Source organism: Zophobas morio, unplaced genomic scaffold (assembly GCF_036711695.1).
Source record: "Zophobas morio isolate AGI-343-1 ecotype UQ-CSIRO unplaced genomic scaffold, CSIRO_AGI_Zmor_V1 ptg000020l, whole genome shotgun sequence".
Classification (NCBI taxonomy): Eukaryota; Metazoa; Arthropoda; class Insecta; order Coleoptera; family Tenebrionidae; genus Zophobas; species Zophobas morio.
The window spans coordinates 762,773-769,323 of record NW_026972125.1 but is presented as its reverse complement, the minus strand read 5'-3'; positions in this window follow the sequence as shown (position 1 = coordinate 769,323).

The window sequence follows — 6,551 nt, the reverse complement described above, 5'->3', positions numbered from 1 at the left end:
TTAATTTTTCGACACAGTTTTCAGAATATACAATTTTTCGATTTCAGTTTTTTTCATTTTACAATTTTTAGAATTTCTGATTTTTGAAATTTTTCCATTTTCCATTTTTTGGTCTCCAATCTTTCGTTTTTTGATTTTTATTCTCCGAAGTTTTCAAGTTGTCCATTTTTCCGATTTTTCAGTTCCTCGATTTTCAATTCTTATTCAATTTTTGTTTTTGAAATTTTTCGATTTTTCGAATTTTTCATTTTCGAGATTCAATTTTCGAATTTTTTAATTTGATTTTTCATTTTGTAATTTTTCGAGTTCTCAATTTTTCGTTTTTTTCTATTTTTCGATATTTCATTTCCCAATTCTTCAATAAGGAATTTATAGATTTAAAATTTTTTTAACATTTTTCGATTTTGCAAGTTTTCGATTGCAATTTTTGGAGTTTTCAATTTTATAATTTAGAAAATTTTCCGTTTTTCGATTTTACACATTTTGAAATTTCGGTTTTTCAATTTGGCCATTTTACAGTTTTCCGACTTCAACTTTTTAATTTTACAATTTTCAAATTCTAACATGTTTTAGTCTTTTGATTTTTCAATTTTCATGTTTTCGATTTTTAAATTTTTCTTTTTTTAATTACTCATTTTTCGATTGTTTGATTTTTATACTCAAATTTTTCAAGCTGTCATTTTTAAATTTTCCGATTTTACAGTTTCTCGTAATTTTTAGAATTTTTGATTCTTGAAAATTTCAATTTGAAATTTTTTAATTTTCAGTTTCCCAGTTTTTTGTTTTTCAACTTTTTAAATTTACAGTTTTGAAATTAGCATTTTTAATTTTTCAATTTTTGTTTCTTTATTTTCCAAATTTTCCACTTTGCAATTTTTAGAATTTTTGATTTTTGAAGATTTCAATTTGCGATTTCTCGGTTTTACAATTTTTTATTTTTTAAATTTACAATTTTGAAATTCTTCCGTTTTTAATTTTTCGAGTTTTAAATTTGGAATTGTTCAACTTTTCAGTTTTGCAGTTTATCGGAATTTCAGTTTTGGCCATTTTGCAATTTTTCGATTTTTCAATTTTTGTTCTCGATTTTCGATTTTTAGAAATTTTGTTTTTTCGTTCCCTCAATTTTTGGAATTTTCAATTCTTAGATATTGTTTTAACTTTTCATTTTGAAATTTTTCGCATTTTCAATTTTTCAAAATTCAATTTTCGAAATTTTATTTTGAGATTTTTCATTTCGTAATTTTTTCGATTTTTTAATTTTTCAATTTTTAGTTTCCCAATTTATCGTTTTAAAATTTTTGATTTGTGTAATGTTAAAATTTTTGTCTTTCATTTATGTATTTTTTTAATTTTTCGATATACAGTTTTCAGAATATACAATTTTTCGATTTCAATTTTTTTCATTTTACAATTTTTGGAAATTTCGTTTTGAAATTTTTTAACTTCAGAATTTTGAAAATTTTCCATTTTCCATTTTTTGGTTTCCAATCTTTCGTTTTTTGACGTTTATTCTCCGAATTTTTCAAGTTGTCAATTTTTCCGATTTTTCAGTTCTTCGATTTTTCAATTTTTCACTTTGCAAGTTTTAGAATTTTTGATTTTTTGAATTTGCGATTTCTCGGTTTTCCAATTTTGAAATTCTTCTATTTTTAATTTTTCGAATTTTCAATTTTTACATATATTTTGAGTTTTCCTTTTTTCGATTTTTAGTTGCTCAATTTTTAATTTTTCATCTTTCCAATTTTTCAATTTTGTTTTTGTAAATCTTCGACATGCAGTTTTTAGAAATTGCAGTGTTTTGATTTCATTTTTTTTATTCTGCAATTTTTCGAATTTTCGGTTTGAAATTTTTAATTTACCATTTTTCTCTTTTACAGTTTTTTATTTAGAGAATTTTGAAATTCTTCAATTTTTTCAATTTACAACTTTTCAGTTTCCCAATTTTTTATTTTTTGATTTCAGTTTTGCAATATTTCGAAATTTCAATTTGGCCATTTTGCAATTTTCCGACTTCAACTTTTTAATTTTACAATTTTGAAATTCCAACATTTTTTTATGTTTTGATTTTTCAATGTTTATGTTCTCGATTTTTAAATGTTCACTTTTTAATTACTCATTTTTCGATTTTTTTATTTTTATACTCAAATTTTTCAAGTTGTCATTTTTAAATTTTCCGATTTTTCAGTTTCTCGTAATTTTTAGAATTTTTGATTCTTGAAAATTTCAATTTGAAATGTTTTAATTTGAGACTTTTCATTTCCCAGTTTTTTGTTTTTCAACTTTTTAAATTTACAAATTTGAAATTCTTCCGTTTTTAATTTTTCGAGTTTTCAATTTGAAATTTTTCGACTTTTCAGTTTTGCAGTTTATCAAAATTTCAGTTTGGCCATTTTACAATTTTCCGATTTTCAACTTTTTATATTTGCAGTTTTGAAATTCTGGCTTTTTTAATTTTTCAATTTTTATGTTTGCAATTTTTAATCTTTCATTTTTTGATTTGCAATTTTTGGTTTTTATTTTCCGAATTTTTAAAGCTGTCAATTTTTCCAATTTTTCAGTTGCTTGATTTTTCAATTTTTCACATTGCAATTTTTAGAATTTTTGATTTTTGAAGATTTCAATTTGCGATTTCTCGGTTTTTCAATTTGTAATTTTTTAATTTTACAATTTTGAAATTCTTCCGTTTTTAATTTTTCGAGTTTTCAATTTGAAATTTTTCGACTTTTCAGTTTTGCAGTTTATCGAAATTTCAGTTTGGCCATTTTGCAATTTTCCGATTTTTTGACTTTTTAATTTTACAGTTTTGAAATTCCAGCATTTTTTAATTTTTCGATTTTTCAATTTTTGCTCTCGATTTTCGATTTTTAGAAATTTTGTTTTTTCGTTTCCTCAATTTTTGGATATTTTTTTAATTTTTTAATTTGAAATTTTTCAATTTTTCAAATCCTCGAAATTTTAACTTTTCGTTCCTTCGATTTTTCGAATTTTCAATTTTTCAAGATTCAATTTTCGAATTTTCTATTTTTAGATTTTTCATTTTGTAATTTTTCGGATTTTTCAATATGGAATTTCTAGATTTTCAATTTTTCGAGTTTTTAATTTTATAATATTGAAATTTTTCCGCTTTTCAATTTTATAATTTTGCACTTTTTCGAATTTTCAATTTTCCGATTTGGAATTTTTTAATTTTTCAGTTTTTCGATTTTTTAATTTTTAGACATTATGAATTTTCATTTTTTCGATTTTTAGTTTCCTAATTTTTCATTTTTCGGTTTCAATTTTGCAATTTTTCGAAATTTCAATTTGGCCATTTTGCAATTTTCCGATTTTCAACTTTTTAAATTTACAGTTTTGAAATTCTGGCTTTTTTAATTTTTCAATTTTTCAGTTTTTATGTTTGCAATTTTTCATTTTTCATTTTTTGATTTTCAATTTTTGGTTTTTATTTTCCGAATTTTTCCAATTTTTCAGTTGCTTGATTTTTCAATTTTTCACTTTGCAATTTTTAGAATTTTTGATTTTTGAAGATTTCAATTTGCGATTTCTCGGTTTTTCAATTTATTTTTTAATTTTACAATTTTGAAATTCTTCCGTTTTTAATTTTTCGAGTTTTAAATTTGAAATTTTTCAACTTTTCAGTTTTGCAGTTTATCGGAATTTCAGTTTTGGCCATTTTGCAATTTTTCGATTTTTCAATTTTTGTTCTCGATTTTCGATTTTTAGAAATTTTGTTTTTTCGTTCCCTCAATTTTTGGAATTTTCAATTCTGAGATATTATTTTAATTTTCCATTTTGAAATTTTTCCATTTTTCAATTCCTAGAAATTTTAACTTTTCGTTCGTTCGATTTTTCGAATTTTCAATTTTTCAAAATTCAATTTTCGAATTTTTTATTTTGAGATTTTTCATTTCGTAATTGTTTCGCTTTTCAATTTTACAATTTTGCAGTTTTTCGAATTTTTAATTTTCCGATTTTGCAATTTTTTAATTTTTCAGTTTTTCGCTTTTTTAATTTTTCAATTTTTAGTTTCCCAATTTATCGTTTTAAAATTTTTGATTTGTTTAATGTTTAAATTTTCGTTTTTCATTTATGTATTTTTTTAATTTTTCGATATATAGTTTTCAGAATACACAATTTTTCGATTTCAATTTTTTTCATTTTACAATTTTTAGAATTTCTGATTTTTGAAATTTTTCCATTTTCCATTTTTTGGTCTCCAATCTTTCGTTTTTTGATTTTTATTCTCCGAAGTTTTCAAGTTGTCCATTTTTCCGATTTTTCAGTTCCTCGATTTTCAATTCTTATTCAATTTTTCTTTTTGAAATTCTTCGATTTTTCGAATTTTTCATTTTCGAGATTCAATTTTCGAATTTTTTAATTTGATTTTTCATTTTGTAATTTTTCGTTTTTTTCTATTTTTCGATATTTCATTTCCCAATTCTTCAATAAGGAATTATAAATTTTCAAACTTTTTTAACGTTTTTCGATTTTGCAAGTTTTCGATTGCAATTTTTGGAGTTTTTAATTTTATAATTTAGAAAATTTTCCGTTTTTCGATTTTAGACATTTTGAAATTTCGGTTTTTCAATTTTTAGTTTCTCAATTTCTCGTTTTAAAATTTTTGATTTTTTTCATTTTACAAATTTTCGTTTTTCATTTTTGTGTTTTGTTAATTTTTGGATATATAATTTTTTTATTTCAATGAAAGTACAGAAAATTTAGGAATTTTTGGTTTTTCAAAATTTCGTTTTGAAATTTTTAAAGTTACGATTTTTCGGTTTTTCAATATAAAATTTTTCAGTTTGCCACTTTTTGGTTTCGCAGTTTTTTATTTTTCGATTTCTTAATTGTACTACATAATTGAAATCCTGCCAGTTTTCGAATTTTCAATTTTTAAATTTTTACATATATTTTGAGTTTTCCTTTTTTTGATTTTTAGTTGCTCAATTTTTAATTTTTCATCTTTCCAATTGTTCAATTTTTTTATTCTGTAATTTTTCGAATTTTCGATTTGAAATTTTTAATTCACGATTTTTCACTTTTACAGTTTTTAATTAGAGAATTTTGAAATCCTTCAATTTTTTCAATTTACAACTTTTCAGTTTTTTATTTTTTGATTTCAGTTTAGCAATATTTCGAAATTTCAATTTGGCTATTTTACAATTTTTCGACTTCAACTTTTTAATTTTACAATTTTGAAATTCCAACATTTTTTAGTCTTTTGATTTTTCAATTTTCATGTTCTCGATTTTAAATTTTCATTTTTTAATTATGTACTCATTTTTCGATTTTTTGATTTTTATACTCAAATTTTTCAAGTTGTCATTTTTAAATTTTCCGATTTTTCAGTTTCTCGTAATTTTTGGAATTTTTGATTCTTGAAAATTTCAATTTGAAATTTTTTAATTTATTGTTTTTCAACTTTTTAAATTTACAGTTTTGAAATTCTAGCATTTTTCAATTTTTGTTTTTTATTTTCCAAATTTTTCAAGCTGTCAATTTTTTAAATTTTTCAGTTCCTTGAGTTTTCAATTTTGCGATTTCTCGGTTTTTCAATTTTTTAATTTTACAATTTTGAAATTCTTGCGTTTTTAATTTTTCGAGTTTTCAATTTGAAATTTTTCGACCTTTCAGTTTTGCAATTTATCGAAATTTCAGTTTGGCCATTTTGCAATTTTCCGATTTTTCAACTTTTTAATTTTACAGCATTTTTTAATTTTTATATTTTTCAATTTTCGTGTTCTCGATTATTAACTTTTAGGAATTTTGTTTTTTCGTTTTCTCAATTTTTGGAATTTTCAATTCTTGGATATTGCTTTAATTTTTCATTTTGAAATTTTTGGATTTTTCAATTCCTAGAAATTTTAACTTTTCGCTCGTTCGATTTTTCGAATTTTCAATTTTTCAAAATTCAGTTTTCGAATTTTTTATTTTTAGATTTTTCATTTCGTAATTTTTTCGCTTTTCAATTTTACAATTTTGCAGTTTTCTGATTTTGCAATTTTTTAATTTTTCAGTTTTTCGATTTTTTTATTTTTCAATTTTTAGTTTCCCAATTAATTTTGTATTTCGATTTCAATGAAATTGGAGAAGAAAATTTTAGAATTTTTGGTTTTTCAAAATTTCGTTTTCAAATTTTTGAAGTTACGGTTTTTCGATTTTTCAATTTCAAATTTTTCAATTTTTATGTTTTCGATTTTTAATTTTTCATTTTTTGATTTCCAAGTTTTGGTGTTTATTTTCCGAATTTTTCAAGCTGTCAACTTTTCAATTCCTTGATTTTTCAATTTTTTACTTTACAATTTTTAGAATTTTTAATTTCAATTTGCGATTTCTCGGTTTTTATATTTTTTATTTTTTAATTTTACAATTTTGAAATTCTTCCGTTCTTCCGTTTCCGTTTCCGTTTTAATTTTTCGAATTTTTAATTCAGTTTGGCCATTTTGCAATTTTCCGATTTTTTTACTTTTTCATTTTACTGTATTCCAGCATTTTTTAATTTTTCGATTTTTCAATTTTTGTTCTCGATTTTCGATTTTTAGAAATTTTGT